Below are 25,202 nucleotides of genomic sequence, written 5' to 3'. Positions count from 1 at the left end.
AGCAGCGTTGGAGGTGGGGGCAGGAGGGGCAGGGGCTGGGGTGGGGGCTGGCTCCTGCACCACAGATCTCGGGATGTGCCTCCCCTCTATCCTGCTCTGCCCACGGCTGAGCCTGGGCTGTGCCACGCTGCTGGTTGAGAGTGGAGGACATGATCATGCAGTGCCCAGAAGAGCCCGGCTCTCACGGCAGGGCTGGTGAGGGGCCATCACCAGGACGGCTCTAGGACTGGTCAGGAGAATCCTTGAACCAGTGGCTCCAGTCTGGAAAGAGCAGTCCTATCTTGGGGACAGGGACGAAACACGGCACTGCTCCCACTTTGGGAGCCCCCTCCCAAATCCGGCTGTGGGGACAGGCAGGGTCCCAGCACAGGGCTGAGCACCAGCTCCAGCTGTGGGTCCCTTCGGGGCAGAGGGGAGGGCACAGCACCACAACACTCAGCACAGCCCATGCCAACATCACTGGTCACCAAACCCCGCCTGAGCAACAGCTGTGAACCCAAAATCCTTCCTGCAACTTCTGCCGGTCTCCAGCATTTCATCCCACCTGGTGACAGCAGCTCCTGTGGCATCACCACCTTCTCCTCCCAGCAAGGAGATCAAACTGCTTCCAACACCCATGCCAACCATGGAACCCAATGGCAGAGCTGCACGGCACCAGCTGGCATGGCAAGCACTGCCAGGAGTCTGGCATTCCCGGCTCATCCCACTGGCATCCCTCCCACAGCCTCCCATCCCACCCCCCCTCAGACACAGGGGCACAGCAGTGACAGGGGAGTGTGTCCAGCTGCCCCGTGTGGGGCTGGGCACCCCCCAGGCCACTCTCAGTGCTCCCAGCAGCAACAGCCTCAGCAGGACAGTGCAGCCCTTCCTGCCTGGACCACGGTGAGGGGTGGCTCCAAGCAGGCAGGTTCCATTAATGGACTATTTTATCTTACAGGAGAGATTAAATCTCTGCACAGAGAAGCGCAAAAGCGCTGAATCAGCAGTTGGCCGGGGGTGGCAGGTTCAGCCACGAGCATTTGGCTCCAGAACAGCCCATCAGTGCTTCACCTTCCTGCAGCCATGCTATGCTGGGTGGTGCCAGCCCCAAGCACACCCCACACACCCCATTCCCTGCCTGGTGAGTTCCGGGATGGCCGGAGAAGCCACAGGCAGCCCCACCCCCCTCATACTGCCTGGCAGCCCCACGCCAGCCCTGTGCCATGCTGATGGACACGAGCAAGCTGAGTGCCTGTGGCATGGGTGAGCTGCCTTCCCCCTGCCTCCCTTATCATCCTCTGCACAGCATGCACAGGTTGGCAGGAGGTGTCCTGGCGCAGCTGCAGTGCCCACAGCAGCACTGCAGAGCGCTGGGGTCCAGACTGTGAACTGGGCACAGCCTTCAGTATGTGGGTCCCCAGCCCATCCCTCCCGGGGGGCTTTGCTCCCAATACCCACCCACACCGCCACGGGGCCCCTCACAAAGCCATGTCCCTGCTCCCACAGACACGACTCTCACACCCCACACTGGCTCTCAGGCCAAGGCAGAGGCAGAGTGGCCACTCGCCCCCACGTGCCTGCACACGTGTGCACACAGGAGCAGGAGTGTGAGGCCCCGCCGTGAGGAGCCGGGGAACCGAGCAGGGATGGCACCGTGCCGCTCACTAAAAGCATGAGTGTCACTAAATCAATAATTCATTTACTTTAATGAGATAAGTACTTGGAAAACTAATTGCAAACCTGCTCCATTTACTCCAACCCGTTATAGCCTTTAATGTAAATGGCAGGAATGCTGCTGGAGGAAGGGGAAGGGCTTTGGGTGGTAGATGGTGTTGATCTTCCCCTTCTAAGAAAGAGAAATACCAGTCATCAACTGGGACACTGGAAGCTGAAGGAACTGATGGAATCACTGTGTGGAAGTGCTGGTGGCAGAATCACTGCATGGAAGAACTGATGGTGGAGTGAGGAGAACAGCCGGCCCTCTCCCCAGGGTCACCACCCTCCCTCTGTATATGCTGCCAGCACGGAGGGGGTGTACCAAGCTGGGATGGGGCTTCACTCTTCCCCTGTGCCACAGAGCCCCAGCCGGATCCCCCCTCTGGCTGTGCACCCGCTGCAGGTGGTCACTGTAACCACTGGCGGCTCGTTATAAACTCACGGCTGCATCGCTGGCACAACATCCTGCGCCGCCGGCAGCTGCCAGCTCCTCTGCCTCAGCCGGCACTGCCCCTTCCCACCCCTCTGGCCCCTGCTAGCCCCCGTGTGCCCAGGAAGCCAGAGTGAGCAGGGGCAGCCTGCCAGGCCCTGGCACTTTCCTGAAAAGGAGCTGTGGCTCCCGGCAGCGATGCTGCCGCGTTCCTGAACGGCAGCCGGAGCAGGAGCTGGGCGCCAAGGGCTCACTTCTCACTTGCTGGAGCAAATGGCAGGTCATAAAAAGGAACTGTGACAGAAGAGAAAATGTTCCAGAGTCCACAAGGACCAGTCCAGGGTAAATCCATCTGCTCAGCAATTTAGCTAGAAAATCCTTTCCAATCATCTGTGCTGTAGGTACTTCACTCCCACTGTGCGGCTCCGGGCAGGGCCTTTCCCACTCTGGCTGCTCACACAGGGGTCCTGGTGATGGGTGATCCCGCAGCATCTCCACTGGGGATGCTCAGGGAGGGGGCCACACCTCGGGGAGGGGTCACACTGCCCCTTGCAGAGGGGCTGACAGTGGCACTGGCTGCAGGGGCTCTTCCCCAAGCTGCCACCTCACTCAGAAGAGCACATCATCCTTCCCAGGTTCTGTATCCACAGCACCATTTGGGAGGGTGCCCAAATTTCATGTGGAGCTACGTGACCAGCCCTTGCACCTCCCTCGGGCAGCAGGAAGGAGTCTGCCCTGGGAGCTGTGGCCGAGGATAATCCCGCCTGGCTGAGGACTCCACAGCTCAGCCCTGCACTGCCACCGCAGAGATCTCCCTGCAGGCACCCCGGTGAATCCCACCTCAGCCACTCCTGTCTCACAGAAAATCAATGGCAAGCATCTCAATTAATCACACCGGGGGCAAATTGATTAGGAGCCTAAATAAGGTCAACATGGTTGTCTGCTTATAGGGTAGGACCCTTTAATCATCATTTTATCTGCAACGGGCTGCGGAACCGACAATCACAGCAGCTCAGGAGCACGGAGGCATCTGCACTGATCTGCAGCTGTGAGGGCCAGTGGCACCAGAGCCACAGCTCTGCATAAGGAGCTGCATTCCAGCATGCGGCAGCCTAAGGGCACAGGCAGCTGGCAGCCCCAAGTGGGGACAGCGGGAGCCCCAAGCGGTGACCCCATGGCCACTGAGCCCAGCTGTCACCTCCATCTCCAAGGAAGACAAAAGCAGCAAAGCACTGCTCTGGGTGCAGCCCTCTGACCTCAAACCAACAGCTCATGCTGGGGGTTTGATTAGCCCCATCCTTAGACTGCATACCTGAAAATAGCATTAGTGGTCACAAAGGCACCAAACCTCTGCCACAGTTCAGCTATAGTTCTCCTCCCAGCTGCCTTCGGCATCTGGAAGCCCCCTAGGATGTGTCTCTCTCCTCCCAAAGCACTGTGCCCTTGTCCCTTCGTGACCTGCCGTTCTCAGCACAGGGAGCAGATGCTGCTCTGGAGCCAAAGGGTTTCACAGCCAACTCTGTCCACTCCAGAGCAGAGTATTCCATACGGTTCCACACCCCCAACAGGCACTCTGTATGGCAGGCCATGTCATGGGCTGGTGTTGGGACCCCTCAGGTGCCCCAGGGAGCTCTCTGGTAGGCACAGCCATCTGCCAGGCCTCCCCAGTCCAGGGGCACCCGCTGCCTCACACTGCCTGCCACTCTGCTCATCCCAGGGGCTGGAGGGGACAGACCAACCCTGGCAAGGGGCTACAGGGCTCTCCAGTCCCTACTACCAGGACTGCTGGCATGGTTTGATGGCAGAGTGTGGGACAGAACACAACCTGGGGCCGGCACAGCTCATCCTCCCTGCAGGTCATGGGGCAGCCACACACTGCACCCCCAAAAGCACCAGGTGATTCCTTCCCACTCTGGTTTGGAGAGCAAACAGGCCCCCGAGGCAGTGTGGGCACAGCACGACGCTCTGGCAGAGCAGTCCTGCAGTGTGCCCTGCAAAGGTGTGTGTGCTCAGCTCCTGACAGGCTGGGAACACCGTTCCCTTCGCCAACAGATTTTCCAGCTGGAAGTGAAATCAGTGCAACGGGTATTGCACTCCATTGGTACTTGGCGAAGAGCAGCCCACGTCCCTGCCTATTTGCAAGCCATGGCTGGGCTGGGTGGGAGACAGAGCTTGGACTGTTCCTCTGGTCCCCATAACCCCTGTGTGCTGCCCACAGTCCCTCCGGCGCCGTCCGCCCCTCACCTCGCCCGCCCAGCACTGCCCCAGCCACCCACCGCCCCTTTTGGTGTAAATACAGGTATAAATATTATAATTTGGTTTAATATTTAATATAGTCAGGTTAAATAAGCATTCCCAGCCCCATAAATAATCATTAACGGAGGGTTCTAATTGTGCTGTTGGGATCTGGCTTCATGACTTATTTAGCGGGCAGACGCTCTTCCCCTCTGCGCTCCCCACACACCGTAAATTAACCTGCGGCTCAACCTCTCAGCAAGAACCTGGTGGGACGTGGCACAAGGAGACAGATCTTCCCTGGGATGGCACTGGGATGTGGAGCCAGAGAAATGGTTGAGATGAAGTCAGTGGGGACAGGGGGACTAGAGTGGTTGGAGAAACCTGCAGGAATGCCAAGCAGCCGAGTGAGACCAGACTGTGGGAGAAGATCCATGGACATTGGGGTGTCTTTGGCTCTGGACACACGTGCACAGGGTGAGCCCCAGAGCAGAGGTAGGTGACCCATGGGTGAGGGGCTGCCAGGCATGGGGTCCCCACTCACCCTTGCTGCTCCCAGGCTGCATCAGCAGGGACACAGGGACACAAAACACATCCAAGCAAGCAGAGGGCAGGAAAGGCTTTTATCCTAACCACAAACCTACTACGAAATTGACTGGAAACAATAGCACAAAAAGAAACAAACCCCAAAGCACCGAGCCCAGCGCATGGGGAACTGGCCAGGGGCGAGCGTTCTGAAAGCGTCGCGCGGAGACACGAGGACAAGCAAAGTGCAGGAAAACCTCTGTGTGTCTCCCCCTCGAGGGATGTGCTTATGTGGTGCTGTAAAAAAAGTCTGGGTTTTCTTTCTGTAGCTTAATTTCATCTTGAAATGAAAAACTACAAGAGTAAATGGAAAGATCCCCCTCTCTCCACTGAGTTTGCCTGCAGCCGCCAGGCTGGATCCACGGGTGCCCACAGCTCTGTGCCTGGGCCGGGAGCAGCTCTGCGTGCCCAGCTCCAGGGGACACACTGTGCACTCCAGGAGGAGCGGGGATGCCAGCCCAAGGGAAACCTGCACATGTCCTGCTCCCCAGGCACCTCGGGGTGCTCCTGCTCCTGTCGGCCCACCCAGGGCTCCCTGCTGATGCCATCAGGATGGTCATACTCAGGATCTGTCCCCAAAGGGTGTCCCACACCCTCTGGCTGTGAAACACAGAGGGACCCTCAGGAGATTTCCCATCCCACTGAGAGATGCAGCAGAGGGGACATGCAGGACCCAGAGGTGACAGCCTGTGGCACGTGTGCTCCAGGCCCTGCTCATCCTGAGACACGGGTGCCCCACACAGTGCCACCCCTGACTCTGGGCTGCAGCTCTATGGAAAACGGCCTATTTTATCTTTATTTGTCAGGATTTATACAAAAAGGAGATAGTTCAGCTCTAAATGTAATGAGTTGGAAGAACAGCCCTCCAGTGGCTTCCTCAGCTAACACAGCATCAATAGCATCGATCACTAAAATTAACTGATAACCCTGGCTTGGCGTGGCAGGGGAGCTCTTCCCTGCTCCGGGTCCCCAAACCACCCCAGCACCGGGACCCCAAACCACCCCAGCACACAGCCCCAAACCACCCCAGCACACAGCCCCAAACCACCCCAGCACCGGGACCCCAAACCACCCCAGCACACAGCCCCAAACCACCCCAGCACCGGGACCCCAAACCACCCCAGCACACAGCCCCAAACCACCCCAGCACACAGCCCCAAACCACCCCCTCTACCCTGCCCACAGTCAGCACGGGGTTGGCCTCCAAAGAGGCACAGGGACACGTCTCTGTGTCCTCAAGAGGAGAGAAGGTGACAGCTGCCAGTCTGCAGGGATACCCCGGGATCACCTGGACAGGTAACATCAGCACAGCACTCTGTCCTGCTGTCCTTACTGACCTTCCCAGGATGGGAACAAAAACCCAAGAGAGAAGAAAATGATCAAACATGAGTCTGCAGTTAGGGAGGGAGAGTTATTCAGCCTGTTGGAAACGAGTCTGACTTAACAGAGAAGAAATAAAGTATTTTAAAATTAACAATACAAATGTTAGCCCCATCACAGGGATATTAAACCCTGAGGTTATTTTCTGACCTTCTGCTCCATCCCTGGAGCACGGCGAGCACAGACACCACAGACACAGTGCTCCCTAGGGAAGCTGCAGCTCCAGAGAACAGGACCCCCCTCCTCACAGCCTGCTTGGCACAGGTAGGGACTGTGGGGTGCCTTGGGCACACGTCCCCTTGGCCAGGCAAGCAGAGGGCACTGGGCACAACCTGGCTGGTTCTGTGGTGGAACAGCACCACGTGGCCCCTCCAGCACTGAAAACGCCCTCACAGAACCTATCTGGGAGCAGAGAAACACACACTGTTCCTGTAAAAGTGATTTCAAAGCCCCAAAGACTCATCCTGATGCTGGCAGGGACTCTGCTGGAATCTGACACTGGAAACAGGATCAGTGCATGGAATATAGTGCTTCGCAACAGAGGGCACTGCAGCAAGCAAGCAGTGGCTCTGCTGCCACAGTGAGGGGCACAGTGATCTTGCTCCTGCATCCCCTTGCCCCAGCAAAAACCATTCCTGAACCATTCCACAGGAGCCAGAGCGACGTGCGGCTGCCCCAGAGCTGAGGGGCTCACAAAGCACGTGTGTACACGCGTGTGAGGGGCAGGAGCGCACGTGCCCGGACAGGGCAGTGTGCATGGCACAGCAGAGCAGAGTTATTTGTAAATAATCCTTAATTAATGAGATTCCCAAGCCTGGATGGCTCAGTGGATTCCAGGCAGGGACAACTGCAATCTCCATTCTTCCACTTCTCAATTACGGCTTTGGGGAGGGAAGCAGGAACTGGCCAGGGTGAATTAGAGAGACTTTTGTCACGTTTAATATCACTTCATTTTGCAGACTGCTGACGCAGCGGGATTTCACAGCTCGGAATTTATGGTTCTTTTGAGAGACATGCGCAAAAAAAGGGGAAAAAAATACCCTGCCATCAGCACAAAACCATCAACCCTGCTGGGAAGGAGCTGGGGTCTGGGGGACCCCTCAGGGACCCCAAGGGGAGCAGAGCTCAGCAGGACTGGAGCCACAGCACCTGGCCCCTCAGCTTCAGGTGAGCACACGAAGGGGTCCTGAGCATCCAGAAGTGCCCCTGGCTGGGGTGCCCACGTCCCCCAGGTCCCTGCCCACCGCACTCCCACCCACAGCTCCTGAGGAGCAGCCATGCTGGCAGTGCCGGGGCCGGTGCTACACAGTGTTATTCAGCCCCGAGGGGGTTTTATGCAAAATGACACACAATATAAATGACTGTTGTAAACAGAGAGTTTAATAAAGGGCTGTGTGCGAATTTTACAGCCTCCCCAAGGATAATTAAAATTATTTATCTACTTACCTAGCTCGCCGCTGGAGCAGTCTATTAATTATTATCTATTACACAGGGCCTGCTTTGCATGCTGCCGGAGCACCGCCTGCCACCGGCGCGCACGGACGCACTGCAGCACCGGCGGGCCGTGGGCCACGCCACCGCCACCCCGGGCTGCTCCCGGGGCGCTCCAGGCCCCTCACAAACCCTCTGGGAGCACGAGGTGCTCACGATCAGGTGTTTCTCCACCAACTTGTGGCAAGGGAGACCCTGCTGGGTTTTATGAAGCTCCCCAGAGCCAGGAACAGAGCAGGGTGCCAGGCGCAGGTGAGACGATGCCCTCCCAGCCTGGCTCCAGCACTGGACAGCCACAGGCACCAGGGATGGTGGAGGGAGACGCCACCAGTATCCCGACTGTACAGCCCCTTGAGGGCGAGCAGTCCCCAAGAGAGTGCAGAGGAGCACTGAGGGGCTTTGCAGAGTGCCCAAACACGGTGGGCACTCAGGGGAGGTGGCGGTGCACCGGGCCTGCCCAGCGCTGCAGCGGCCACCCCACAGGCTGGCATGGCACTACCTGCTCCTCTCCATCTACTGGTGTGACAGAGCAACCTTCGGCACGGAGGCTCCAGGATCCCCCGGCTCATCTCTGCACATAAAGAGACCTCGGGGGGCTCCGCTGTGCTGATACTTAATGTTGCTTTATTAGGTTAATAAACCCAGCAACGCCGCCAGAATCTCTGAACCGGCCGCAAGCCCTCCCTGCTGCAGGAGAAGCCAGAGTGGGGAGAACCACCAGGGCACGGGCTGTCAGCACAGCTACCACAGCCTGGCTGGCACCAAGAGCCCTTGGCGAGGCACGGCCCTGCAGCCTAAGGGGCCTGGAGCAACTTGTTGGGAGCAGAGGATCCAGCTGCTCCCTGCTACCACGGGCACTGCGAGCTGTCAGCTCCGCCAGCACACCATTAATCACTGCTGCAATTGCTCTCCCTGCCCGCCTTGCCCAGTCCCAGCAATGCCCTCGGCAACCCCAGCACCAGCGTGAGTGGGGCTGCTGTGGCACCCAGTGCTGTTGCAGCTCAGGAGAGGAGCCTGTTGTCCTCTAGCAGCTGCCAAGGCACGAGGGCTGTACTAGCTGCATGAGAGTGGCTCTGCCATTAGGAGCTGGAGCCCCTCAGCAGCCTGCTGGGGTATTTTCATCTCCTGGGGTGACTCCTCTCCCTCAGCCCTGCAGGTCCCAGCTCGCGGCCGCATCAGCTTCTCTTTGATCCCACACAGTTACACTTCACCAGTCTCACAATCTAATAAAAGCCGCGTGATCAAATTCCAGGTCACGACTCAAGGAAAAAGACCCCTCCACACCGAGAGCTCCAACCCAGTTACAGAGTGCCCGGAGCTCCTGGCAGCCGCCTGCCATGCACGGGCCTCGGGGCCCGGCGCAATAAGCAAGATGCAGAAATGTTAATGGAGGCGTTTAAAGGCCGTGCTGGGGGATTCTGGTCAATATGGGCACTCAGCAAGGGGGGCTGCTGCTCGTGCTCAGCTGCCAGCAGCACCAAAAAGGCAGCTCTCAGCTCTGCATCCATCTAGGATGGGCTTCTGGGGAAAAAGCTCAGTGTCTCCTCCTAAAACCCTTGGAAAAGGAGGGAGACGAGGAGGGGAGCAAAGAGCCAGACTGCTGGGGTCCTTGGCCCCGGGTCTGCTCTCCTGCCCACTCTCAGGACTGCTGGTGCCTGGACAAACCTCCCCATAGGAGAGGGCTTGGTGACAGCCACCACACAAGGGGTGAGGTCCTGGGCACAGGTAACCCCAGTGAACTGCAAGCAAGTCATAGCCACCCACATGCCCCAGTGCAGACACACACACTCCAGATGTTAAATACCAAATAAAATCACCATAACCGAGCCAGGATCAAATCTAGATGTTTAGCACCAGGGCTGGGTGTCACCAGCTCCCTGCAATGTGGCCACCAGCACTGATCCATCGATGCAAATCCCCTGAGGGGAAGGGGCAGAGCTTGAGTGGCACACTGGAAGGGATGGGCACAGGGACAGCATCACAGGGACAGGCAGGGGCTGGGGCAGCAAGGAGCCCAGGACTGGGGACAGAGACCTTGGGGCTAGCAAGGCAGCCTGGGCTCGCAGGGGGGACAAGACCCCAGGAAGGCAGTTGGGGTCCTGCTCTGAGGTGGGCAGTTGCAGCAGGTCCCAAATGCTGCCAACGACCCTGCCAACAGAGCGGGCACCAGTCAGGCTGCTGGAGCAACAAAATGCCACCAGGTTAACCAGGCTCTGCCACTTCGTGGCTCAGGAGGGGCCCATTCCTGCCACCCCCAGGCAGAAGCCACTGCCTCAAGAGAGAGCCTGAGCCACTGGGTTGAGGACAGTAGGGCAGGAGCCAGAGCTACCATTGTCCCCAGGCAGAGTCAGAAGGCACCACAGCTGGAATCTGTACTGATGCTCCTGCCTCAGGACCATTGCAGGGAGCAGAGAAGGGCAGCAGCCTTTGGAAAGCCCCCCTGTGTCCCCACCTCGCTGGGGGTCATCCTGCACTTGCCAGAACCAGAGCAAGCAGGGCTCATCCCCTCGCTCTGCCACCGTCCCCTCTGTGCCTGCTCCAGCCTCCGGGATGTTCATTGTTTGCTCCCCAAGCCACGGTGGCAGCGGGGCCCCTCACGCTCCATTTTGGGAGAGCTCGCGCCGCAGTTCCATCGAGCTTGCAGAAACAGCAGCCTCTGAGGAGGAACCCACCCCGGGCACGCTCGCTCGGGATGATGGACGATTATGGACCATCTGCACTTCCAGGAGGGGATGGATTTATGGGCGGCACAGACAGCTCGCAGAGTGTCCATTACTATAACTCACTGGCCTCTCCAGAGCCGCGGTGATCGGCCCCTCCGCCGCGGGGAAGTCCAGGTTAAGCGCTGGCAGGGAGGAAAATCAATTCTGTTTTCTTGATACAGCACTGGCAGCAGGAAGGGGGCAGCCAGGGGCCCCCAGGCAGTGCAGGGCAGGGGGCTCTGCTGGCACAGCAAAGCATCAAGGACCCAGGCCTGAGCACACTGATCCTGCCTGGCCCCCCCAGCGCTGTCAGGGAACGGCTGGGACGCAGGGTCCCACGGAGGGAGGGATGCTCCACTCCTGTTCCCAGTGACTACGAGGCTCAGAGCACATGGTCACGTCCTGCAGCCCCTTGGTGACCCAGCCCCACCAAGGAGGACGCAGCCGGGATACCTGAGCATGAAGCACGTGCCCCCTCCACACCCAGTGCCCACCTGGGCACAAGCCTGGCACACTGAGCTGCAGCTCAGAAGAAAAAAACCCAGCAAAACCTGTATCCAACAAGAAAAGCGATTTCCCAAACTGGTTTTTACATCTGCAGAGCAGCTCTCCACCAGGAGCTGGGGAGAGAGGCGGGTATTTCCATCCTGGCTACGCTGCCCATGATCAACACCGTTCCCCAACACCTGCCCAGGTTCACTCCAACAGCCCCAGCCCTCTCCTCGCTGCCCAGGGGCCCATGCCAGGAGCTGGGAATGGCACAGCAGCCCCACTCTGTTCCCCCTTCCTGGCACCCACCACTTCCACTGGGAAGAGGTCACTAGCAGCAGGAGCAAGCACTGGCCAGCACGTCCCAGGAGTGAGTGGGTAGAAGGAGGCAGCAGATGGGACCTCTGAGCACGGAGAGCAGAGAGATACACGTTGAATAACAATGGTGAATTCCCCTGAGCTCTGGTGTTTTTAATGCTGGATTAGGCTGTCAGGCAGCAATTAAATGGGGTAATAAAAAGCTAAGTGCTCGTATTTCAAGGTTCCTGCCTCCCACACAGCAGGGACAACTGGGGCAGGGGGCTGCTCTGCTCCCCCCGGGGTCCAGCCAAGGGTTTTCAAGGAAGAGTGGAGGAACTTTTCAAAGGAGGTTTGCACACAGTTTACACAGGATCTGCCAAACAGGGGATTACAGGGCATAAACCTGTGCAAACCTTGTCCTGCAGCCTCCAACCACAGGGGTTTGAACTCAATGCTCCTCACGCTGTCTGGGGCAGCTCTTTGGAGACATGGGGGGATCCCTGCTAAGCTGCAGCCTCCCTGCAGTGTGATGGGGAGGAGGGGTTTCCCCCTGAAGCGTTGCTGCTCTGATCCCCAGACGTGCTCCGGGGCAGCCCGACAGGCACCACTGGGCACCTCCTGATCCAACACTGCCACAGGCCTGAGCACCCACACAAGGCTGGGGAAGGGAAGAGACCCTTAAACACCATTCCAAACATGGAAACACCTCCAAAGACACTTTCCTATCACAGCTTCGTAATTTGCCCTCTTGTTCTCAAAACCAATATATTTAAGGTTTTGTGCTGAGAAACACAACAGCAGGAGATGTCCCTGTGACACCAGTAGCACCCCAAGTTCCTCTCTTCACCCCTGCACTCCCCCAGCGCTCCCAGCATGGCCAGGGCTGCAGGGCTCAGCCCACCTCTGCCTTCCAGGCCCCCAGGCCACGGTCACCAGGACAGCTTGGCCACTCTGCCACTGGTACCAGTGGTGAACTCCTGGCAACCCACAGCCAAAGAAATGATGGTGAGGAAACACAGGGCACATGAGGGACTTGCCCACAGTAACACCCAGCTCAGCCCCGAGCCTCAGCATCTGAGGAACTGCAAAATAACCTGAGCCTTTCAGGGCCAGAGACTCTAGGAACCCTGCAGGGGACATGCCAAATAACCATGGCCATCTCACAGCTGGGAATTGTACTCCAAGCACAGACCATGGCAGCCAGGCTCCTGATTTGAAGGTGTCCCAGGCAGGGCTCGGGGCTTCCGGCAGCCCCTGACCCCTTCCCCCTGCCCCAGGCAGGGTCTGCCAAGACAGCCCCAGCACCGAGATGCTCCAAACCTGCACTGCCTCTCCCATGGGATGTGTGTCTGGGAGCAGGGCCAGCTCGGCCCATCCCACCTCCCCTCTCTCCCAAGACCCAGAAGCATCCCCATAGGTGCTTCCCCTTCCCACCCCATCCCGCCGGATCTGATGCAATGAACTCCTGCGCTTTTCTAACCTCGTTGTGCAGCTCCTGGTTGGGGCCCGGCTTTATCAGTTTTTATCCCGTGTAATATTCATCACGCTGGTTTATTTATGGGCCCCCTCTTCGGGAAGGTATTTTTCAGGCCTGGTGAATAAAACATAAGGCTGTGCGGGTTGTCAGAGGGAATGCGGCTCCTCTGATGTCAGCCTGACTAACGGCCTTTAGTTTTCTCCAACGACTGCACTTTGAGAGAAATTTATTTGTATTTGGGTTCTCGTTGGTCGGTGAGATGTGAATTCTTTTCCCTTCAGAATAAACGAGGCTTCAGCTCCATAGCAAGGGGTGGGAGTGGGACGAGCGGGTACAGACCCTTGGCCATGGGGACAGTACAGGAGCAGGACCCCAGAGCACGTGGCCTCTCCAGGACACCTCCAGCAGCCACCCCCCAGGCAGGAGAGCGGGACAGGCTGGGCAAGGCTGAAGCAGCCAGTTCAGCTCTTAGCACTGCCCCTGCCATGGGGACAGTCCCTCGTCTGGACCTCAGATCCCTTCCCTATGGCACCTCTGCACACAGGACTCCCCTCCTCTGGGGACCCTCCTCCCCCAAGCTCTGCACCCAGCACTCAGTGCTGCCCAGGCTCAATGCAAACATCAAACAGCACCATTAGCTCCTTTACTGCAGCAGCATCTCTGCCCTGGAGTTTGGAAGCGCACATTCCCTCTCCTCGCAGGGATTCCCCTTGGCCTCTCTCCCCTCCAGGGGCTCTCTGCCCACCAAGGGCTCTCCAGACACCAGCACCCATCAGGCAGGAGCTACACGTCCCTGGTGCTGCCAGAGCCCAGGCAGGACACACAGGGAAAGGCTCCTGCCTTGGTCATGTGTTCAGAAAAACGGGTTTGCCATTTGAAAAGACGATTCCCTGGATGGGAATGATTCCCTGCTGTGGGCAGGGACCACAGGCACACACCCGTGGAGCAGGTAAACCCCTCCACGCCAGCCACCACGAGCTCCCCACGCTCAGGCGACGCCTGGAGCTCATGATGCTGCGTGTCCTGGCAGGAGGGAGCAGGGCTGGTCCCACCAGGATGTGTGCTCCGTGCTGGCAGCATTTCACACCCCTCTGCAGGTAAGGAGCAGGATAAGGACACTCGAGAAGCTGCCCTCTCACACCAGCAACACGAGCAGGAAGTGAAGGGAGGCAAAAACCCCTTCTGCAGCAGAGACCACCGCAAACAAATCCCTTCACAGCAAACACCAGCCACAGGCTGCAGCCTCTGCCACCACCAGGCACCCCCACCCCTGCGGGACCTCCCACCCACACATGGCAGAGCCTTGTCCCACTGCCCAACCCCCAGTGCCGTGCCACCCCCCCAGTGCAGGGACCCACAGACACGGTGGTGGGCACCCACAGCCCTGCACGCTGACACCACTGACAGCAGCTGCTCCTGGGGGCCAGAACCACCTCCCACCAGCACAGCCCTGCACGGCACAGCCCGGCATCGTCGCACCGTGGGGCAAACCCTTCCCCGAGCCAGGTAAGGAACTCCTGGCCGTGACCCAAAACTCCTATTAACAAATCAAACCATAAAAACCTACAGCCGCAGCCAGGAGATTTCCCTCCATCAGCTGCTAATTTATAGGGTTACTGGTGTCAGCGGTTTCAAAGCAGCAAAATCCCATCAAAGAGTTGCCCCAACTCGGTGCTGGGCGCTTGAAAACAATCACACGCATCTGAGGAGGCTGCTTGGGATGCAATTCCTTGATGTTTAATTATTAATATTCCAGGCAAACAAGTTAAATTCTACTGAAGAGAAGGAGAAGCTAGAGTTTCAAGTGAGCCGAAGGAGCATCATACATCATCCCGGGAAGTGTTTGGCAGGAGCCCCACTGGAGCCGCTTGTGCTGACAAGGAAGAGAGGAATCTCGGCAGGGAGCAGAGGGGACCGGCAGCACACGATGCCCCTGAGACACAGAAAGACTGTGGAGCGGTTTCCAAAGCTCCGCAGCTTTCTGCTCCCTGGACAGACCGGGAGCAGGGAGGCCTCCTCATTCCAGGATCATGCACTCCAGCATTTTTCCCACTCTCCTCTCCCTCTCCTTTCCCTTCTTTGCAGTTTTGTTTTCCCACCCAGCAGAAAGGAGAGCAGCCAACACTTCTTGCTGCTTCGTCTCGATTCAGTCAGTTTTATATCTCACAAATGCATGTGCAGATTTTTCTGCTTCTTTATTTGTTCATTAAGACTCCAATAAAACTGTTATAAAAATGCCCTTTTTTGTTGGTAAATGCAGTTTCTGGTTTAATATGCGAGCGGTGCTGGCTCTCCTCAGAGGCTCCTGGAGCTCTCTGTAAATACCCTGGCTGCCCAGCCCGCCGTGCGCTGCAGGTCCAGCGCCAGACCCGCCGGCCCCTGGAGCCCAGCAACCTCCTCCAGACCGGCTTCTCCTCTGCTGCCCCCACACAGAACTCCAAGCCCTGCACAGCAGGGCAGAACCAGCTGCTCGGAGAGACTCCCAAGCCCACGCACCCCTGCCCAACCTGCAGCAGCCCTGCTGGCACCAGCAGCCGTGCAGCCTCAGCCGGGAGAACCAGGAGACGGCTGCTGGCTCGTGCTGTGAGTGTTGGATCAGGTCAGGAGTGAGCTCTGCTGAGACCACCACCACCACTTCACAGACGTGGGGTCACCCAGCAAGGGGTCAGGGGAATTTCCAGCCGGTGATGATGTGACATGGGAGGTCAGTGTCCAAGGGACCCACCCATGGGGACTCTGCCAATGCCAGAGAAGATGCTGTGACACATCCTCCTCATCCCCAGGCTGCTACAAGGGTTTATGGACGGCGGTGCCACTGCTCAGCAATTCCCCCCCACTTTCAGAGCCCCATTATCCCTCGCCTCTGTCTTTGTGCAGCCCAAGGCTTTTCGCTCTGATGTTTCCCATATTGAGCTTCTGCCTCGGGCTGAAATTTTGAGGGAAGTTTTAGCAAAAGCAGTTCAAACATTTCCGAGAACAAGACAGTGGGAAAACGCTGTTCCGACACATTAACAAAAAATAAAAATGTTCTACAGCCCTGATGCTCAGGAGCCTCCACAGCTCCTGTGGCCAGCAAGCAGCCAGAGAGCAGGGCTGGGGGTGCCCCCAGTCCCTGCTCCCCCACTGAGCCCCTGCCCACCCTGGCAGTCACACACAGTGTCCAGCACTTCTCCTGCACTTCTCCCTCTCCCCGTGGAGTTCAGGAAAAAGCCAAAAGGCTGAAGCTGCAAAGCACCAACCAAGTCCCTGGACAAGGCAGCGAGACACAGCCCAGCTCCCCCAGCCCCTCTGTGAGAGAGGGCAGCCCATCACCCAGGCATCCCTCCTGACACATTTTTACCCAAAGCTGGGCCGTGTGGAGAGGCCAGGACACAGTTCTTGTGTTCAGTAACACAAGTCAACAGGAACCTACAAGAACCACATGAAACGAGAAAGGGCCTGGCCATCCTACACAGCAAAGTAAAGCTGTTTGAGACTCCAATTCATTAAATGGCTGCAATCACACTTCATTTTAATGGCACATTTAATTCATACCTAATTCCAGGGGAGCTCCGACAGCAGCCCCCATGGCACCAACAGGAAGAGCAGACAAATGGGTTGTACTTAGTGCTGAGCCAGTGAGCACCCAGCAATCCCCTCACGGTCACACACGAGAGATGTGTAACAGAAAATACACCTTGTGACATGTATCACTGACATGTTGGGTAATGCATCCTAAGGAACCGGATTCAGAGGGACCCCTGGCTCTCTGGCACCCTGACAGCAGGGATCAGCGAGGGGTCTACACCTGCACTTCTACCTGAAAAATTCCCAAGTGCGAGGAGGACTGGGAGAGCAGGGGGGCATGAAGAGGTACAACACAGCACTGGAGCGGGTGCCCACTTGGAAAAGAAGAATTTGGGAACTGGCAGCCAGAAACTCCAACCTGTGGAGCATAAACAGCTCCTGCCAGTGCTGCCGCAGCACCAAAATGCACCCAGGAATCAGCTCAGCATAAACTGCCCCCAACAGCCCCCATCAGCAGGAAAAACAACTTTCTGGTTTCTAATTCTGGACAACTGAGCTGCACAAAGCTCAAGATTTCTTTATGCCGTCATTTTTCACTCAAAAAAAAAAAAAAATCAAGGAAACGCTGGGCTCTAGTGGCAAATGCCTGTTTCAGAAGGAAGCTGCTTCAGTGGATCAGGTTGTTCTGGTACCGCATCATAATCTATCAAAATCTGAGTCCCCAGAGCAAATAGAAATCAAAACATCATGAATAAAGTGCAACTTTAAGACTCGGGTATTCTGACAGTGTCAGCCCGAGCCTCCTGCCACGCAGCGCGGTATCGATGCCTTCCCCTAATCAAGTCGATGCCGGCCGAGCTGTGCTGCCGACAGCGCATTTGCTCAATTAGAGGAGAACAAATAAGGCAACAAGCCAAGATGGAAGCGGTAAACACTGCGCCGAGGGCACGGGGCCCCTGCACCCTGTGGGCGGCCACGGGCAGCTCCAAACCTGCTCCCGGCCCGTGCCAGGATGAGGGAGGCACACCCTGCTCCCCTTCATCCTGCGGGGATGGGCAGGCATTGCACCCACTGTGGGACCCCACAGTTCAGGGCAAAGATGAAGCCACAGTACATCGTCCAGATGTGGCATCAGGTCCATGACCTGCCCCTTGCTGAACGGGCACCACTGCTCACGGGGACAGGGATACAAGTCCATGCAAACACAGCACAGGTTTTTGCTGCCGTCCCTCCCAGAAACACCCAAGTCCTGTCTGAGCACGAGCTGCCAGCGCTGTTTTTAAGTGTGGTGCACACAGCACTGTGCTCCCCTGTGCCAGAGCCCTCTGGCATTCCCAGCGCCCCAGGGTCTCCTCGGGGCCACCCCGCTCACAGGCTCAGCACGTCCCCCCAGAGCAGGCAGATTGCTCTGATCCTCCCCGCATCTCCAGTGGGCAGAGGCTCCCTCGCTGCTGCAGGCAGTGGGGAGTTCTGGCCCTCGTGTGCTGCCTCTGGCTCTCGGTTCACACTTTCAAGGCAATTAGAGCAGCCCGGGGTTTGTCAGCTGTGGCAGCCAGGCAGGCAGGAGGGTCGGGCAGGGCAGGAGGGTCACACTGTCCCATCTGCTGCTGCCCAATCACCCACCTCGGCACAGGCACACTGGAGAGCCCTGGGGAGCTGAGGGAGAGGGACGAGGCAGATCAATACCCGATTCCCTCGTGCAGCCCTGGGGAGACAGGCACGGTCTGAAGCCAGAAACATCCTGCAGCCTCACCAGCAGCCAAGGATTGCTCAGGCTGCAGCACTGCAAGCTGGCCAAGCGCCCAGCCCCGCCAGGAAGGCACCGAGGAGTGCCCAGGGACCCCCCCACCTTCTGCTCTGCCCTGAGCACCCTGGAGCTGCTGGAGCAGGGCTCAGCCCTGCCACCTCCCACAGCTGACACCAAGCAGCCCCCAGCAGGTCCCCATCCTCCCACTGCCATTTGGAGTGCAGAATAAAGGAACCCAAAGGAAAACTCCCTCTCCAAAGAAGGGTAAGCAGAACAGACAGATGACCGTGGCCAGAAGAGCTCAGTGCATGCTTAACTGCATGGAGCTGGGCCAGTCAACATGGAAAACATCTGGAAATATGAGCACACGTAGCAGAAGCTCCAGCAGGTCAGGGGAGCCAGGCAGATGGCAATGTAGGAGTTGGGATGGAGACAAACCAAGGCAAAAGGGATGGCAACAAGTAGTGAGGAGAGGGGCCATGCACAAGACTGGCCACCTCGCACTCAAGAGTAGGTAACCCGATTTACACCAGCCCTGTGGCTCATCCTCAGCCCATCTCCTTGAGGCAAGGCCACCTCTAACAGCCCTCCCAGGGCCTGAGACCTTCATTGCCCAGGAGCAACCAGCAAAGAGCTGCTGCCAGCTCAGAGTTTGTGCCAGGCACCTCCAACAGGCCATCAGCACAGGGATTAAAAACTCTCCTACATGGCCAAGTCTGATGCTTCTGAGCTGTGCTCTCTAGGCTGGCAAGTGGAAGAGCGAGGCTGTAATAGAAAGTCTCCACACGGCTCCATCCAGTCTGAGCAGCATTAGATCAGTGCAGCCCCAATCCCCCGGCGCCAAGAGCTCCCAGCCTTGCCACAGTGCTGAGCCCGGGAGAGGCGCGGGCAGGGTGTGCAGGCAGCTCATGGTATCACAGGATTTGTGAACACCACGACCTTGGTGACCTTCCCTGCCAAGGGCAGGGCCAAGCCTGGCATGATCCCAGCAAGGCTGATGGGAATCCAGGGAGGGGCAGGACAGGGCTCAGCTCAGTGGGTGCCCCACGTTGAACCAGCCCACGGCTCCGAGCAGAGCTGGGACCCAGCCCTGCCAGCAGCACTACAAAGGCAGAATGGCCTTGGACAAAGCCCAGTCCTGGTGAGGTGCAGCACTGATGAGTCCTGGACTCCTCGCCCACACCACCAGTGCTGCTGGGCTCCCGCTGCCAGGGCGGAACGTCGCGGGATGCCGTGGCTGCAGCACACAGACCTCCTGCCAGTCCTCCTAAAACGCTCTCTCACTACAAGGCCCCTCTCTGCTCCCACCCGAGAAGCCACACAGACATTTTTTCACAGGTTTTAAAGCTCTGTCACATCCCACTGAGCTCCAGCTCTCACCACCAGCTCTAAATCCACAACCTTGACTGTGGGATTTCCAGCCGGCTGCCGCCCCCGCCAGCGAAGCAGGGATGGATTATGGCACCTCAGCTCGGCAGCACCAATAATCCTCTGCCTTATCAGAGCAGGGGGCAGCTGACAAGAAGGACACTGGAGCTCACAGGGACCCCAATGCTAGTGGTGCCTGCTTGGGAGGGAGCTCCTACCTGGCCAGAGGTGCTGATCCTGTGGCAGAGCTGCTCTCCTGCTGCACCAAACCCAGCGGTCAGCAAAGACCCTTCTCCCACCACTGCAGCCCTGCATGTCGGGATTTTACCCCCAGGAGATCAGGGCTGGCAGAGCAAGGGGACAGCCCCAGGGAGGCAGTGGACACAGAGCTGCCTCTGCACTGATGCAATTAGTTAAAGCAGTTAAATGACAACTCCAAGTCAAACAAGCAGCACTAAATGGGCAGCGCTGGCCACATCAGACCCTCCTTACCCCAGCACTCCCATCACGCCTGTCAGGCACCCACACTCCTTCGTTCCCTTCCGTGCTGCCCCCCAGCTCAGCCCCCTGCTGTCCTGCAGACCCCCTGCCCAGCCACCCTACTGCTGGGAATGCACGGGGCACCGGCACAGCAGAAGGATTTAATTGCATGTCAAAATTAAATCTCTTTTGATGAAGAACAATTCAACTATGGCTCTGTCTAATCAAATTAACAAAGTCTTTTTTGATTTTCAATTATCTTCTTTGCTGGAACACTTTACCCGCCACTCCTGCGATGCAGCTGACAAGCCCCGACTAACAATTGAGGTGTTCTGCTGCACTTCAGCAAGGCAGGGTGACCGTGGGGCCCCGAGCCGAGCCAGGAGACAACTGCAGCAAACACGCACAGCAAAGTGACGATGGCAGCCCCTTGCTGCAGCACAGCTGGGGACAGAGCAACTCCTCTCCTCACTGGGATGCTGCTGGGACCAGCACACCCACAGCACCCACAGCACCACCGCTGTAACACCCCTCCCTGCTCCAAACCAGGAGCCCAGAGACCTGGGGACAGCCAGCAGTGAGGCCAGACTCACCACACCATGCCCCCACAGCAGCAGCAGGGAGAGGGGACCCCAGGGAGCCCACCCAGCACCCTCCTCAGGAGGAAACTCCAGACAGAAGCACCCAGCACTGCCTGACTGCTACCTGTTAAGGATTGAGCTCCCTGTGCTCCTGCTCCTGACAAGCCCTAGGGAACTGCAGGAGATTCTAGATAGGACCCAGAACCCCAGAAAGGTCAGTACTGGGCAATGCTAGGTCATCCCAGCACTACCACCAGCGGGGCTGCACACCCCACCATGGGCCCTGGAGCTGCTCTGAGCTCCCTGCAGCTGCAGAGACATTAAGCTCTGAAGGCAGGACAAAATGTATTAAAAGATGCTAATTTAATTAAAAGAACACTACAATGAGCAAGGAAGGAGAACACCTCTGTAACCAGGGCACACGTACAGGGGGATGCAGCAGGACCCCATGGCAGAGGCACAGGTTGAGCTCCAGGCTCCCCCCTGCACCAGGATGGGGTTCCAGGGACCCTGTCACCTCTCCATCCTACTGTGGGTGCTCAGCACACCCAGCCAAGCACCCAAGGCTCTTCCCTGGATTATCTGACAACTTGCAGCCATTCCCAGACAGTAGCAGCATCTCCTCCTCACCTTGGTTCCTGTTCCCAAACACAGGCTACAGCATTTCATCCCACTGCAGGATCTCTGGGGGCAGGGAACTGGCCTTTACCTTCTGCTGCGTTTGAACTGGAACTGAGCTTGGTCTTCCCCCCACGAGCCAGGGATATCACCCACCCCACGGGCAGGGGACAGCAGGATCCCCTCTGCAGCACATCCCTGGCCCATCCCAGCACGTCCTACAGCGGCTCCAGCACAGCTGTGGCGTCTTTTCCTCCTTATTAAGCTGTTTGCAAGGGAAACCTTCTTCATCCCTATCGATCTCAGGTGGAGCAGTGCCCCTGCCTGCCCGGAGCTGGCAGCCACCCAGCACGGCAGCCCCCTCCTCCCTCCTGCCGGGGGGTCCCCGCAGAGTCCGCACCACACCCCAGACCACGGGGGGGGTCTCCCCGCAGCCCCCACGGGGGGGTCTCCCCGAGGGTCCCGCACAGGGGGTTCTTCCCGCAGCCCCCCAGGGGTCCCGGACGGGGGGTCTCCCCGGGGTTCCCGCACACGGGGGGTTCCCGCACACGGGGGGGTCCCGCACACGGGGGGGTCCCGCACACGGGGGGGTCCCGCACACGGGGGCGTCTCCCCGCAGGCGGGCGGGCACTGCCCCCTACCGGCCGCCCGGCCCCCCCGCAGGCTCCCGCCGCTCCCCGCAGCCCCCAGACCCCCCGGTCCCTCCGGCTCCCCGAAGATGAGATCCCCCGACACAGCCTCCCCTGCCCTGTACCCCCACACCGAGGTCCCAGGGCAGGGACCGCCGCAGGCTGGGTAAGCACACACAGGCACCTGCAACACGGATGGGAGCGAGGGCACGGGGCAGCTCCCAGGACACACGGCAGGGCTGAGCAGGGGTCCCGGAGCCTGGCCTGGAATAGTGCAAACACCCCAGGATCCCCAGGGTCGGAACGCTCCCCGGAGAGCTGCTCTGACTGCCCAGCTGAGGAGAAGGAGCAGCACGCTGGAAGCCAACCCCACACTGCAGCACAGAGGCACATTGCAGCCCCAGCCAGGCCAGCACCACGGGGTTTCAGGGCTCCACATACCCCCAGGGTGACCTGGCCTGGCAGGATGGGAACAGTAGCCCTGTTCCTCACTCCTCCTGTCCCAGGGTATGGCAGGCAGAGGGGCTGGAGGAATGTGTGGATGCTACTCGTCCCAAACACCAACTGCTTCCAAATGAGTATCTGACTCCCTCTTCACACATAAAGGGATCTGCTCCCATTCCCAGGTCTCTCCACTTCCAATCCCTTTTGTGCATTTTCCAAAGAGGGGTTGATCACATCCTGGCAGATGCTGGGAGCAGACGCCTAATGGAAGCCATCTGCCACATTTCACAGGGAAAATTATTCAAACTCACTAGGACTTTAATTTAATCAGCTGGCACTGAAGTGGGCACCGGGCATTCACGGGAGCAGGTGTGAGCACGGACTGACAGAGGAAACAGTTTCACCTCCAGTCACTGCGTGGCCACCAGCACCTCACACTGTCACAAAGGCACAACACACACCAGCCTCCAGCTACCGAGGAGCTCCTCCCTTGGAAAAGCCCCTCGAGTAGCCCCTGCATTTGGGAACTGCAGCATGGAGGGGGATTCATGGCAGGTGACACCAGAGCAGATGGGCCATTGGTTACCAGTAAGGAATTTGCTGGCCCTGCTGGCAGGCACGTTCACCCCCCATCCCTGCAGACCCAGAGAGCTGCTGAGCCACGGCCGAGCTGCGCAGAGGGAAAGGGCAGGAGGAGCCGCCCCTGGGAACACCGGGAACGTCATCCAGAGCGTGGAGCTCACCCAGACCCCTCCCACCTGGATGAGACCATCCCACCCTCGCTCCCCCAAAGGCTTCCCATATGCGAAGTGACAGATCGATTTACTGCAAAGAGGGGAAGTGCCAGCCTGGCACTGGGAAAAAGGGACAGGAGGAACGGTGCCGTCTGTGCTGCATCCTCTGACATCTCTGCCTTACCCCAGGGGGAGGCAGCTTCCCCTGCCCAGCGGCTCCCGGTGCGCACGGGAACCCCCAGGGAAAGACAAACACGTGCCTGTCAAAGAGAGGAGGCAAAGGCAGCCTCCTGGCCGCTGCTCCAGACATCTGCAGAGATCTGGGATCTCTCCAAGCATGTGGTGTGTCTTCATCGCCTCTGTCACACACCATAGAGGACGTGTGGAAGCATCCGACCATGGCAACCCCACACACCCAGCACGGGAGCCCCTGCCAGGGACTGAAGGGGAAATGGCCCAAGTGCAATGACCCGGGAAGGGAGACAGGACCAGAGGTCCTGGAAAAAGGTCACTGAAGTCCTCATCTGATCACTGTGAACAGAACCCACCTGCACTGGATGAAAGGACAAAGCCTCCAGCAACCCCCACCCAAACTGATTAAGAGGAAAATTCTTCCTGAGCCCAAATCCAGGGGCATATTTACACCCAAGCCACTAATTCTGTCACATCATGCAAATACAAGGCAGTTCTACCTTCTCACCTGTCAGATCACTTCCTCCCTGGTATTACAGTGTGTCCAGACTCAACCACTAAAACACTTTCATCAAAGCTGAGCTCCACAGTGCTGACCTCACACAGCTACCACAAGACCCATGGGCTGGGGGTGCCCCCAGCCCAGCTCCTGCCACATCACTTCCTTTCCCTTCCACCACCTTCCATGGCCACTCCAACTGGCCACGGACCCCCCAGGCAGTGGGAAGGAGCAAATGCAAGTTCTCTCATCCTTGGGAAACCACTGACCTGCCTGCTCAGGACCTCTCCAAGGGCCACAGCCCAGCTTAGCTGGAACATCCATGGAGCCCAAATGAAACTGGGCAGCAAGGGAAGGGGATAACTTGGCAGCTGCTCACATTTAGTTTGCACCTTCTTTGCCAGTATGGAAGGAAACAAACGACCTGTGAAGGGAACTGAGCACAGTGATTCATTACCCCCGATGTGTGATGATGGCTTAATTATTTTTCTAACTGGGGAGAGACGCTTTCTGACAGCAGGTGCAAATTAATTCTCCACTGTTTTTAGGAGTGATCGGCCCAGGACAAGTAGAAAACTGGAAAACCTAATTAAATCGGGAGCTAGGTGGAATAAGGGGAGCAGGGAGTTTGTTTGCATGGTGCTGATGGGTACTAACAATTGCTGGGAAAGGCACAGGGCTCTCAGCAGGAAACTGGGGCTGTCTCTGGAGCTCCTTGCACCGGGACAGGTTTTAATAGTTTTGGGCAGGAGATGCCACTGCACATGCCACTGACTGCTCAGGGATGGGGAAAGCCAGGGCTGTTCCCAGGGAGAGGCACTGATGGACAGGGAGGAGCAGGGCTGTCCCACTCTGCAGGTGCTGAGCAGAGGAGATGTTTGACAGGCTGCCAGCCAGATGTGCAGCACTGGAGCTCCCCAAGTCCTTCCAGGCTTCACATCCCTCAAGGGCCACAGGACACCCAGTTACTGAGCCACCAGCACCCACTGGGCAGGGGAGCGAGCAAGAAGCCTGTCCCATTCCTGTGCAGCCGGGGCAGGGGCAGTTAACATCCCTGGAGGAGCAGTGCCCAGCCTCCCAGACACGAGAGGAGCCAACACAGCTCCTCCAGCCCTGGCACACGGTACCACCCTTGCCGGCTCCTGCACCGAGGTGTGGAAAATAACCAACACCTGAAGGGTTTTGCCACGGGGGGGAGCAGCCAGGGCTGATCCCAAGCTCCACAATGAGGGAAGAAAGAGTTTATGTTGAACGGTTGCCATGGAAACACCATTTATACTTTCCTGCAGCTCCAGAGCCGACTCTCCCAGTACAGCCACTGCCCAGCCCCACTGCCCAGGCCAGGCTCTCCATCACCCCCTCCCCTCCAACTTCAGCCTCCAGGGGCTTGAGCCCCTCTCCAATGGCCTCAGGGTGCTGAGCCAGCAGTGGCACCACGGGGCTATTCCCCAGCTGCATCCCAGAACACCTCCAGGGATTTTAAAGGGAAGGAGCATCTGAATCCCAGCTCAGATGATACAAAGCTAAAAACAGGGGAGTGCAGCAGCATCAGGAGGTTAAATGGGTGTCCTGGTCTCCCTGTTAATCCTCTTGCTGCCTAAGGAGTTTGCTCCTGTGCA

General features: G+C 58.2%; 1 protein-coding gene across 12 annotated transcripts in view; it reads right to left on the bottom strand.

The window, feature by feature from the left end:
- Positions 1 to 25,202, bottom strand: part of RBFOX3 (RNA binding fox-1 homolog 3) — a 141,660-nt gene that overhangs the window by 33,539 nt on the left and 82,919 nt on the right. The gene's annotated exons all lie outside the window — the stretch shown is intronic.

The sequence above is a fragment of the Pseudopipra pipra genome, chromosome 19 (genome assembly GCF_036250125.1).
Source record: "Pseudopipra pipra isolate bDixPip1 chromosome 19, bDixPip1.hap1, whole genome shotgun sequence".
NCBI classification, from domain to species: Eukaryota; Metazoa; Chordata; class Aves; order Passeriformes; family Pipridae; genus Pseudopipra; species Pseudopipra pipra.
Note: the sequence above shows the minus strand (reverse complement) of the source record. Positions and strands in the feature narration are given on the sequence as shown.